Raw genomic sequence first — 13,077 nt, forward strand, 5'->3', positions numbered from 1 at the left:
AGAATGGATACACATATGTGTGGCTGAGTCCCTTCCCTGTTCACCTAAACCTACCACAACATTGTTAATTGACTATACCCCAATACAAAATAAAAAATTTAAAGTCTGGGGGGGAAAAGAGCTTCTTCTGGATTCTTGGCCAGTTATTTTTAAAGGGAAATTATTTTTATAATATTTAGGAGTAATTTGGAGATAGTTTATCTTTTTTTTTCAATAAAAACTAAGAGCTGTTGAATCTTTTATATTACTACTTGGTAAATTTCAAAAAGACCTTAGAAACCTGTTCTATGGATTAACAAGTCATTTTTTTATGAATTATAATATCTAATTAATACATTTTCTTCTCCAGAGGATCTTCCTGACCCAGGGATCAAACTCATGTCTTTTGTGTCTCCTGCACTGGCAGGAGGGCTCTTTACCAGCCCATATTATTATGTAGAATTCTCTAAGTAAATCAGACTGCTTCAAAAGGTTATCTAAAGCCCTACTGAAGTGTTAAAATTTATTCTTGACCCTCTTTAAAGACAGTAAAGAAGACTTTATTCAAGGAGGGCTACTACTAAAAAATTAAAGTTTTTTTTTTTTTTTTAAGTAGGGAAGAGAGATGGGCTCGAATCACAAGGAAAAGCTAAGGAACAGAGTGGGGGTGGGGGTGGGGGTGGGGGAGGATTGGTGAATGAAAAAGTACTAAGAGCAAATATAATGGGTTCTGGCTAAACAGGATTCTTGCTGAAGGCAAAACCAGGTGACCAGACATTACCTGGGGGCTGGTGGAATATGAGGACTTTGATCAGAAATAGTCTACAGAGGTCGAGGATTCCTTTTTAATCCTTCCCTTAATTCAAATACTCAGCAGACCAAGTCTTGTTTAATAAGAATGACTTCAGGGCAGTTGGGGGAGGAAGGAAGCACTAAGAGAAGCTCAGTCTGGTTCCTGAGTCTATTGCTACATGACTTTGGATGGCACAATTAATTACCCATGGCAAGGTTTTCAGGAAGATAAACTTTGGTAACTAAGTTGACTGGTACATTGCAAACAGTCAACAAACTTGCAGTACTCAGTTTAGAAGAGCAACCAGATTTTCCAGTTGGGGTGAATATGGGGAGTTAAGGCAGTGGTCTTCAACCAGGGTGCCCATCACGTAATTGTGTGTGTGTGTACATATCTGTACACGTATAAAGACTTTAGAGGGGTTCCTAGACAGGGATTGTTTGAACAGAATCAGTGTTCAAATCCTGAGCTCCCATGTGTCCTCTTATAACCCCGGTTTACTGAAGAGAACGCTGCAGCGGCCTGGCCCTTGGTTGTCGGTTGTTTTCCCACATTCTCTTTCCCAACCAGAGACCCTTCAACCACTTTACAAAAGAAATTGAAAGCAAAGCCTCACTGGGCATATAACCTTGGTGTGTCTGCTCCAGGGGTAAACACCTGTGGTCCACAGATTTCTGGAGAGACAGAACAAAGGGAAGAAAGACACTAGAAGGCTCCAAGCCTTCTCTCTCGACTTAACCTCAACTTGAATTAAGGAGTCACATTGCACAGACATGCATCTAAGCACACTTAATTGCAATGTGCTAAGTTGCTTCAGTCATGTCCAACTCTTTGCGACCCCATGGGATTTTCCAGGCAAGAGTACTGGAGTGGGTTGCCATTTCCTTCTCCAGGGGATCTTCCTAACCCAGGGATTGAACCCACATCTCTTATGTTTCCTGTCTTGGCAAGGAGGTTCCTTACCACTAGTGCCACCTGGGACGCACCTTCATTGCAACAAAAAATGAAAATGAAGTCAGCCTTCTCTTGACAAAAAAAGTCAGGCTACTTTGGTCAGATATTTTGTTCTCTCACCTTATAATGAACAATATCTGAACAAAGTAGCCTGATTTTGTATGAGAGTTTGAACATTCTTTAGCATTGCCTTTCTTTGGGATTGGAATGAAAATTATCTTTTGCAGTCCTGTGGCTACTGCTGAGTTTTCCAAAGAGTCGGACATGACTTAGCGACTGAACAACAACAATCACAAAAGAAGTGGTATGCCAATCTATGTGCAAGTGTGTGCTCACTCACTCAGTCGTGTCCAACTCTGCGACCCCGTGGACTGTAGCCCACCAGGCTCCTCTGTCCATGGAATCTTCCAGGCAAGAATACTGGAGTGGGTTGCCATTCCTTTCTCCAGGGGATCTTCCCAACCCAGGGATCGAACCCAAGTCATTGGCAGGAGGATTTTTACCACTGAGCCACCTGGGAAGCCTATGCCAGTCTATACACAACCCTGTACACAAGTCTTCCTAAGGAAAAAGGTGACTTTGAATGCAATTGGATTGTTTACAGCCTGATTCTCAGAAATGTCTATCTATTCCTAGGGAAAGGACACCTGCAGTAGCACCAGTAAATAGTCACCTGGGGCCACATGATCCAGACCTCTGTGGGCAGTGTTGTAAAGTGGACTATGATACAGTGCGGAATGAGGTACCAACTCATGATGATACCCATCTCAAGAGCCACAGGCACTGGCAATATCTGAAACCATAATGTAGCCAGAGAGATCACAGAAGTTTCAAATCACTTGTTTGACAAACCTTGGAGATTTCCTGCAGCCACTGGGAGGGGTGGGGTGGTGGGGGTTCCCTCTATTCCATCCAGTTTGTGGGGTCATCTCACTGCTGATCTCATGATGGGATTGGCTGTTGTCTGGAGAAAGCAGGGAATTCTTTAGATAAATTATCTAGAATTTATGAAATATGAAAATTGCTTTCTTCACTGTCTCCACCTCCAGGCTTCTTCTCATCCCAATTGAGAATATGAGGACACTGAGACCCAGGGAAACTGAATCATCAGAGTTCTGCGGCAGTGCCTGTTCAAGATGGGAATGGCACAGAGAAATTTCCATTTCTGACTTTGTCTAATCTGTACTCTGTTTTCCTAATTTCAAGTCCAGAATTTAAGCCACAGGCTAGACACTATTGGAAATAAACTGTCTCAAAAGGGCATAACTTTCTTTATATTTTCCTCAAGTTGTTCTTGATGTCATTTGGCTAAGAAACAGAATCGGCAGGGATTTGGGCAGGAAGCCGGGTGTGAAGTTGCAAGTGGCCCTGACTCACGGGGTGCGTCACTCTACTTGGGCGGCAGCTTGTCCGCCAACAGGCCGAGGGCCCCCCACCATGGGAGACTGGGCCAGGATTTGCCGGGACTGCACAATCAACAAGGACATACTACTGTTTTCCCTATCTATTCCCAGGGAAGTCTCCTTCCTTTTGACAGTGTTGTCCATTGCAGGGACTCTGGGATCCCTATGGAAAACAGAGGCCTCATTTGCTAAAGGAAAGAAAGTTCTTTATATTGAGAATTTTGTGACGGATTTAGTCTTGCTTGGCAAAAGATAATAATGAATATGAACTCAATGTACTCACAGAAAAGACTAATCACGTAGGCTCCAACAGAAATTCTCATATTGACACTATACTAAATTTGAGTCCTTACACTTTATGTGCTGAAAGAGATTTGAACTTCCTTGTCAAGGACTCCTTTCTACGGGGGTCCATTGTTGTACTGCATTTCCGCAAAGTTCTCTTTTCTAACCTAGGTCGAGTACATTTTGAGTGACCTGACAAGATCTTCTAAATCATTTTTAAATAACCTAAATGTCTCAAATAGTTGTTTCTTACCCAATCCACCTCACCAGAACACTTTATGACTTACATACCTCTGTCATGTGAGTGTATGTTCCTCGGTTCTTTGTCTCATCACAACAAAGATTTGGAGCGACGGACATTAAAGCCCTCGGCGCGTCACAGCTCTCGGGTCTTGGACAAACCGTGCTACAGCTCTTAGGCAAATCAGTGTTACAGCTCCATTTTTATTTAGAAGATAGCAGGAGAGTGAGAGTGAGAGAGAGAGAGAGAGAGAGAGAGACAGAGAGAGAGAGAAAGGAGCGCACGCACACGGGAGAGAGAGTCCATGAGAAAGTGCTTTGGCTCCTCCTTTTATGTTTTTTTCCCTCCACCTGGGCCTGCCCTATGCAAATTGGGCTCAGCCAGGAGTGCTGTTTGTTCTGTTTGTTCTGCCTGAAGTCTTCACTGTGGTCCTCACACCTTCCTTGTCTTTTAGCCACCGCCATTTTGGACTTCTTTTCTCTATTCTACCTACCTAACACCTCCAAGTATGACTTCAAAGGGGAATGGCAACTGCAAGGATGGGGAGCCTCACTCTCTCTTTCCCCACACAAGGCATATACTGCTCATCAGTCACCATGTTTATCCAACTACATGGAGACTCTCAACTCTTCAGAACCTAACACTTCAAACAACACTGCAACTAATTGGAATTGACATCTAAGTTAAAGTCTATTTGCAATTCAAGGATTAGATTACATCACTAGAATATCTATTTTTCAGACGTATTTTTGAATATCCCTAATCTCATGCCTGCCAACCTAATGTCACATTCCCAATGGAAACGTTCTGTTGTTGTTGTTATTTAGTCACTAAGTCATGTCCAATTCCTTTGCAATCCCTCAGACTACAGCCCACAAGGCTCCTCCCAGGCAAGAAAACTGGAGTGGGTTGCCTTTTCCTTCTACAGAGAATCTTCTCGACTCAGGGAACGAACTCGTGTCTCCTGCATTGCAGGTGGATTCTTTTACCACTGAGCCACCAGGGAAGCACATCATTCTGTAGATGACTCCAAAATTCCATCTCTCTTTGTTTAAACTGCACATTAGAATTCTAACTCCCTTTCTGAGTTTTAAATTATCAGAGAATATCTTCATATAGAGGGATAAGGGACAGCTTATCCCCATCTTCTTTTAATTATTTGAAATGAGTATATTTTTGGTTTCCTGAATTGTCTAAGTTGGCCCTTAGGATTCTAGTTATGTTCATATTTTATCCAATTATATCATAAAATAAGGAATCTAAAAAGTAGTCATTGACTAGTTATTATTCAATTTTGACAGACTTGCTTGACAACTGTAAGATCACTCATTTGTAATGGATAAACACTCTGGAAAAGTAATTCCAGGTCTTAAATACTTTTTAAGATTTCAGAACCTCAGGGGAAAATCTTAGTAACAGAATCAAATGTATCTGGTTCAGTATTTTACCAAGTGTGCTCTTTGGAAGAGAAGATCATAGAGGTCCTGTGATCAATAAAGTTTGGAAACCCTGAATCCAAGTCCCAGTCAAAGACACAAGGCATAGCATGTTAAAGGCTGTAAAAGTCCCACAGTAATTAGATAGGCCTCTTCAAGTGTGACCAAGCCAAACTTTCGGAAAGCACTAAAATTCTGTTTTCTGTTCATGAAACATCTATCAGCAACTCTTCTAAAGAACATATTTTAGGAAATCTCAGCATATCTAACATCTTGCCTCAACCAGACACATTTTAAAATGTAGAGAATTCAGTGGTTAAGACTCTGCTTCCACTGCCAGGGGCACAGGTTCCCACCCTGGTTGGGGAACTAAGATCCCACATGCTGTGCAGTGTGGCCAAAAACATATACATAAAAAATGTAAAAACTAAAAAATAAAATGTGAAAGATGACCATGCTTTATAAAAGATCTTCAGGTCTTCACAACATCTGTCTAATCATCTACAGGGTCAAGTTCTCTGTCTGATCGAACTCTTTCTTGTGAGGATTCAATCCATTCATCTCAGCTTTTCCCCTCTTATTCTCTCTCTTGTAGGTATGGGGAGCTCATTAGCTTTCTCCTTAGGAAAACCCTCCACAAAGCCTTTTAAAATGCAAACATGGTAATGTTCCTCCCTAGATTAACATCCCTTGGCCACTCCCCAGGGCCTTTAAGACAATTCCAAACCCTAAAGAATAACAAGACATCCACCTTTGTTTCATTGTTCAGGCCTCTCCCATCTTACACACCCTCCATCATAACCTACCTGGGAATCCTCAGACACACTTTAGTTTGCATGTGTTTTCTAAAACACCCTTCCCTAGCCACCAGGTAAACTCATACTCAGGCTTCAAGTCTCAGGTCAAACTACATCTCATGAGGTTTCTCTGGTCACTGCCTTCACCGGCTCACCTGCTCTTATTCCAGAGTCCCACAGGAACTCCCTCATTCCCTCACCATCATCACAGATGACTATCGTCATCTATTTCATGATCTGTCTAACTTGCAACCTAGATAGCATATTCAAAAGCAGAGACATTACTTTGCCAACAAAGGTCCATCTAGTCAAGGCTATGGTTTTTCCAGTGGTCATGTATGGATGTGAGAGTTGGACTCTGAAGAAAGCTGAGTGCCAAAGAATTGATGCTTTTGAACTGTGGTGTTGGAGAAGACTCTTGAGAGTCCCTTTGACTGCAAGGAGATCCAACCAGTCCATCCTAAAGGAGATCAGCTCTGGGTGTTCTTTGGAAGGAATGATGCTAAAGCTGAAACTCCAGTACTTTGGCCACCTCATGCAAAGAGTTGACTCACTGGAAAAGACTCTGATGCTGGGAGGGATTGGGGGCAGGAGGAGAAGGGGACGACAGAGGATGAGATGGCTGGAGGGCATCACCGACTCAATGGATGTGAGTCTGAGTGAAATCCGGGAGCTGGTGATGGACAGGGAGGCCTGGCGTGCTGCAATTCATGGGGTCACAAAGAGTTGGACACGACTGATCGACTGAACTGAGCTGAACTTGTAGGATGAAAACTCACCATAGCGTCTGGTATGTAGTAAACTTGTAATAAACATTTGTGTAATGAATTAATTTATAAACAAGCAGACATAAGAATTTGAGATCAGCTTTTCTTTTACAGTAAAAAGGTACTGGGTCTTATTTTACCAATCCTACCCCCTAGTATTTTCCTTTTTTTTTTTTCTTTTTTAGGCATCTATTGTTTCCACATCCCTATCAGAAGAAGGAAGCATAACCAAACCCTGTATAGTAGTTTATGTTATCTGGAGCTCAAAGTTCTTTCTTTTGGGTGAATCTACGATAAATTTGATTTCAAATTCCCTCTAAGTTTTTGGTATTTCTTCTCATAAACATTTTATTTTCATACCAAGAACAGGAAATTAAAGTTAGAACTTTGGTGGGTGTATAAAATCACACCCTGATTTTCTCACACTCTGAATAATTTCAGATTTCTTTCAGAAAATTAATTCTCCCAACAGTAGCACTGCTAAAACTTCTCAAAGATGTAAACCACATTGACTGTGTTATATATTACTTTATAAGTCTCTTTATTAGAGGAATATGTCTCTGGCACTAGGGAGAATGAATGAATGTTAAAGGACTTTAGGTTCCTTAATGGATTTTAGTACCTTTGGAGTTAGGTATATAACTCATTGTTGTTTAGATACTAAGTTGTGTCCAACTCTTTTGTGACTCCATGGTCTGTAGCTTCTCCACCCATGGGATTTCGCAGGCAAGAATACTGAAGTGGGTTGACATTTCCTTTTTTAGGGGATCTTCCTGACCCAGGGATAGAACCTACATCTCCTGCATTACAGGTGGATTCTTTACCATTGAGCCCCCAGGGAAGCCCTCATATAACATTTGAATACAAAAGATTAATAACTTAAAGATGTTTGAATACTTCACCTAAAGACTAACTAATGCAAATGATAATTACAAAGAATACGAGCCTACTATGTTGGATTATTATGGAAAATCAATAAGAAAATATTTTCTTCAGCCATATGTAGAGCAATAGCATTCAGAATTGCAAACACAACTATGCATCCAAACATAACACTACTGGATTTGTCAAAATAGTTACTGACAATATTTCTTCTATTGTGCTCAGAGGCCAGGAGAATCCCAGAGTGGGACCTTAATAAATCCTTTCAATTATCAGTAGTCCCTGGGAAAAGGAAAAGTGCAGCTTGAGAAAATATGCCAGGAGTGTAGCGACTCTGATGACAACACACAGGCAGCAGTTTAAGGCAAGAGATGGCATGGTGACAGCCAGGACTGCTGGGTGGCAAGTGATGAAAAGCCAAGTCACCTGGCTTATGAGGAAAAAAAAGGAAAATAACTGACTCATATAAAAAGTCCAGGCAGGGCTGGATCCAGGGGCAATGTCACTGTATAACCAGTTGTAATTGCTTCCAAAATGTGCAAACACCTAGGTTCCTATTTCCAAAAAATCGAACATCCTGAATCCATGGAGGCATCTACTCATATCACAATGATTACCTCAAATTCAAACGTTCTCTTTGTGGCAATCACTACACATTAGATTGTGAGAAGGTTTTAGTTAACAGCACATTGAATGAAGTTTTACTTTTCATCTCTGTACTTGAGCTGAAGCCCCAAAGCTGAGAATAATGAGACAACTGCCGCTGCATTCTAAAGAGAGTGCCTGCCACATCCATGCAGACTCAGTAAAAAAAGACAGATCGATCCAGTATCTAGGAAACTCTCACTTCCGGCTTCTAAATGACAAGACCAAATTGTGAAAGTTGGTTGAAGAAAGTCAAGGAGAACAGAAATTCAAAGGAGACAGTGTTCTGGCTTTTCTTCCTCCTCTTCTCATACTCAGAGACAGGTACTCGATCTCCTGCCCTGCCTCATAAAGATGGGAGGTGTCTGCAGGAGAAGAGACAGGCACCTCACTTCCCAGTGGAAGTGGAATTTATCAGATGGTGAGATGAGAAATGCAAAGCAGAGTAGGGAAGTGATAGGTGTGGGATAGAGGAGTCAGGGCTGCCTCACTGATAAGCAGACATTTGAGAAAAGGCCTGAGAGTCGTGGAGCAAGCCATGCAGATGGCTGGGGGAAGAGTGAAGCAGAGAAACAGGAAACTCAGAGGCCCTTGGCAGAAACATGTTTAATAGGGATGGAAAGGAGGCCAATGGGCCTGAAGAGGGCACATGGCAGGAAACAAGGACAGAGATTACAATAGGCTGAGATTACTCTGTACTTAATGGGTAGAGAGTAAAGACAGCGTGATAAAAAGATCACACCTCACGGCTCATGCCCACTGTGGATGCCTGAGCCTTGGATCAGGTCTGGGCTGGGAGTGGGGTAGGCCATGGGAAACTGTGAATTACATGTGAGATTAGATGCAACTGGGTTAGAGAATTAGATGTAAGGTTTTAAGTTAGACTAAACTGTATTGTCTTTTAATACCTGAAAGTAAGCCTTAAATACCCTAAGTGACTAAAAAACTATAGGGACTATCTGAAGTTATTTGTAATGAGAAAATCCATGTTTGAAGGTTATTTCTTTATTTATTTAGCTGCACTGAGTCTTAGTTGTAGCTTGTGGATTTTAGTTCCCCGGCCAGGGATCAAAACCCAGGCCCCCTGCACTGGGAGCACAAAGTCTTAGCCACTGGACCACCAGGGAAATGTTTGAAGGTTAGAGAAAATAAATCCATTCCCTATTTGTACCCCCACGGAGTTTATCTCCATTCAATCAACTGATTACTTTCTTCTTAAAGAACAAAACCTTTATGATTCATCTGTGAACTCATTGTATACAGCAGAATGTTTTACATGTTATTATGCATAAATTCAGTAGACATCTGCAGTGAACCATCAAGTGGGATAATATACCATTTGGAAAAATAAAAATGATGTGGTATTAGATCAATGGTCAGATAAGAGAAAGCTGAGGTGGGGCCTAACCTTTTAAATCATAAAATTCAAAACTTGAGGTTATTTGTAGAGCTTACATGTGGTCTCCTGACCTTTAATCAGAGTCACCTACAAAGGACTTAGTGTGAACTTGTTAGATAGTACCAATAACCAGTCTATGACAAAGAAATGGTGTTTGCTGCTTGCTAGTTTCAAACATGCAGTGCAGGTTCTAGGAAATATAAACAACTGCAGTATTGTAAGATGAAATAAAACTGGACAGAAACAGAATGACAAACCGGAGGAGGGACACTTGTGCAAATGACAGAAATCACTAAACTGGCTTTTTCCACTTCCATGTTTGGCTTAAACAAAATGAAAGTTTGTTATGCTTTCACATAGAGGAGATCTAGAGTTTGGCAGGCCAGATCAAGATGACAGCTCAAAGGTCATCATACCCTAGACTTCCTCTGGCACACTGTTCTGGTCATCCTTAGCCCATCACCTCATGATCCAAAATGGCTACTTAACTTCAACCCATCACATCTGCATCCTAGTTAGCAGGAAAAGAAAAGGCAAAAGGGTCCTCTTTTTTCCTTTGAAGAACAATTTTATGACGTTCTCACATAGTATTTCAAGCTTACCATATCTAGCTGCAAGGGAGACTAGGAACTGTGGCCTTTAGTATTGTGTTTCTAAGGAGGAAAAGGAAAACGTACGGACCGCATAGGCAACCAGCCATCTCTGCCTCACCTTGTTTCACTTAGAGACCTGTTCATGAAGTTAAGTTGATGTTGTTTATCAAGAAGAGTTCTTCTGTTTCTTAGATCTGCCTGCCAAAGTGGTGTGTTCACAGCTCTACATACTGGTTATATTGCGCTTCTGATTATCCTTAATGGTTAATTTCACTGACACTAAAGACAAAAGTTTAGTTACATAACCTATCAATATCCTCTGTTCACCCTTCTAGATGCATCAACTATTTATTTGTCTCCTATGGAAATTAGTACTAAACTGATTTAGCAAACATGTACTGAAAGGCAGGGTGTGGTGGTAAAAACAGGGGTGGCCTCAGATCAGACTCTCCTGGATTAAACTCCTGGCACCACCATTCAAGTAACATGACTTCAGGCAAGAATCCTAACATCTCTAAATTCCCATTTCCTTATACATAAGATAATGATGATAAATTTTCTTGAGACTTCTGTGAGAAGTAAGTAAAATGAGAAGTGACTGTATGTCCCTATAACACTCAAAACTGCTATTCCAGAATTCCCTCAAGCGTCAGCTCTGTGCCTGGAACCATATGTAGCATTGAAAATCCAAACAAGCAAGCAAGAAGCTTGTGATGCAATGGATGAGCTTAAGAAACCCAGAAACAGGCTCCACAGTATAGGAGAGACTTCCTGTAAGTGCAATATTAGAATAATGAGGCCCTCCCTTAAGTGATATCAAAATGGTGGATACATTACCTTCTGGAAAATGAAATGATTCGATCTGTTAAAAATTTGTGTGTCTGACTTGCTGTTGACATGTAGGCCATAACAAGTAGGTAAATAAAGTCACACCAAAGGCTTGCAATGGCCCTGCTGATAGATTTTTCGGAAAAGTGACAGACAAGTGGGTTTCCCAGGTGGCTCAGCAGTAAAGAATCCACCTGCAATGCAGGAGACACAGGAAACATGGGTTTGATTCCTGGGTCGGGAAGATCCCCTGGAGGATGGCATGGCAACTCACTCCAGTATCCTTGCCTGGAGAATCCCATGAACAGAGGAGCCTGGAGGGCTGTGGTCCATAGGGTCGCAAAGAATCGGATACGACTGAAGCGACTTAGCATGCACATACAAAAGAGAATTACCTACAAGCTTTGTGAAGATTACATATTACTTTAGGTTAGAATTTTAAAGCTAAAACAAATTAATCAACACACTACAAAAACTCAGGCAAAAGCCAACTTGTCTTGTACATCTTCACATTTTTAAAGCTCAAGGCAATAACAATGAATGCATATCATTCCCTCCTTTGCTTGTTGCAGTGATGTGTTTTGAGGATCTCTATGTGCCTGGCCTCAGGGCAGGTAGTGACGATGTGACGATGAACAGGACGGCATCTGTCCTCCCAGAGTGCAACGTGCAGAGGGGATGCAGACGACTGATACTTGCATAGTTGTTGTTCAGTCCCTCAGTCATTTCCAGCTCTTTGAGACCCTATGGACTGTAGCATGCCAGGCTTCCCTGTCCTTTACCATCTCACCGAGTTTGCTCAAACTCATGTCCATTGAGTCAGTGATGCCATCCACCCGGCTCATCCTCTGTCATTACTCATGCAATTAATGTTACAAAGAGGGGAGATGTCCCAGGGCACTGTGTGAGCTCATAGGAGGGACTGCAGCCCAGCCCAGGCCCATCCAGGAAAGCTGCATAGCAGAAGTGAGTTCTTCAGCTCAACACCAAAGTTTGGAGGATGAGTAGAAATTAATGATCCCTGGGTCAGGAAGATACCCTGGAGTAGGAAATGGCAACCCACTCTAATATTCTCACCTGGGAAATCCCATGGACATAGGCGTCTGGGAGTCCACAGTCCTTATGGTCACAGAGTTGGACATGACTTAGAGGCTAAACAACAACAAAAGAGTGCTGCAGTCAGTGCCAGAGTACATCCAAAAGGCATGGTGTTTCATGGAAGGGAGGCGTTCAATGTGGCCGAAAAGCAACACGAGCAGTGAGACTTGCTAAGGCCACATCTTGCGTCACGGTGTAGATACATAAAGGGAAGAACCTTGACCCCCATCATTTCAAATCATAGGCTTCTTTTAGCTTTCTAGGAAATGCAGAACAAAAACTTAGGATTCATTTTGTTACGGTGAAGAATAATTTTACAGAAAAAAAATCTGAGAAACAGCTACATAAGGACACTTGCACATGGAAGACAGACAGAGCAGTACTTAGGATGTTTGTTCACACACTTTTCTAAGTGAAAGGAGTTGAGAATCCTACATTCCCTTCTGCACAATGGAGACCTCTTTGAGAAGGAGAAAGGTAATTAGCCAAGGAGATCCACTGTCCTTGTCTGTCATCCGAGGTGCCTTTACCCTCTCTGGCTTGTGATATGCCTTCATAACCGCTTCCTTTCTTATTCCCCGAGTCCTCCATCTCTCCAGCTTCCTCTACCACTTACGTTCACTATGGAAACATCAGTCTGACAGAAAGAAGCACAAGAGGCACCTGTGGTTTAGACACTCATTCACCCAACACTTCAAGGTGGCCGAGGGCAGAGGAACAGCCACCTTAAGCGTCAGTATATAGCTGTTGCTCAGATTTTTTATATAAAATTATTTTTTGCTATAACAAAATTAATCCTGATTTTTTTGCTCCACACTTTCTAGAAAATTAAGAGATGCCTATGGTCTGGGTTGCTAATATGCTTCAAACCACTCACCTCTCAGCCCTACAAGCATCAAAGTACTGAAGGTAGATTAAGAGACAAGTGAATTTTATAAATGATGTGCCAGGGTTCAGAGAAATGGGACAGAAGTATG

Source organism: Bos grunniens, chromosome 16 (assembly GCF_055505025.1).
Source record: "Bos grunniens cultivar Pamir isolate PY7600 chromosome 16, Bosgru_T2T1.0, whole genome shotgun sequence".
NCBI classification, from domain to species: domain Eukaryota; kingdom Metazoa; phylum Chordata; class Mammalia; order Artiodactyla; family Bovidae; genus Bos; species Bos grunniens.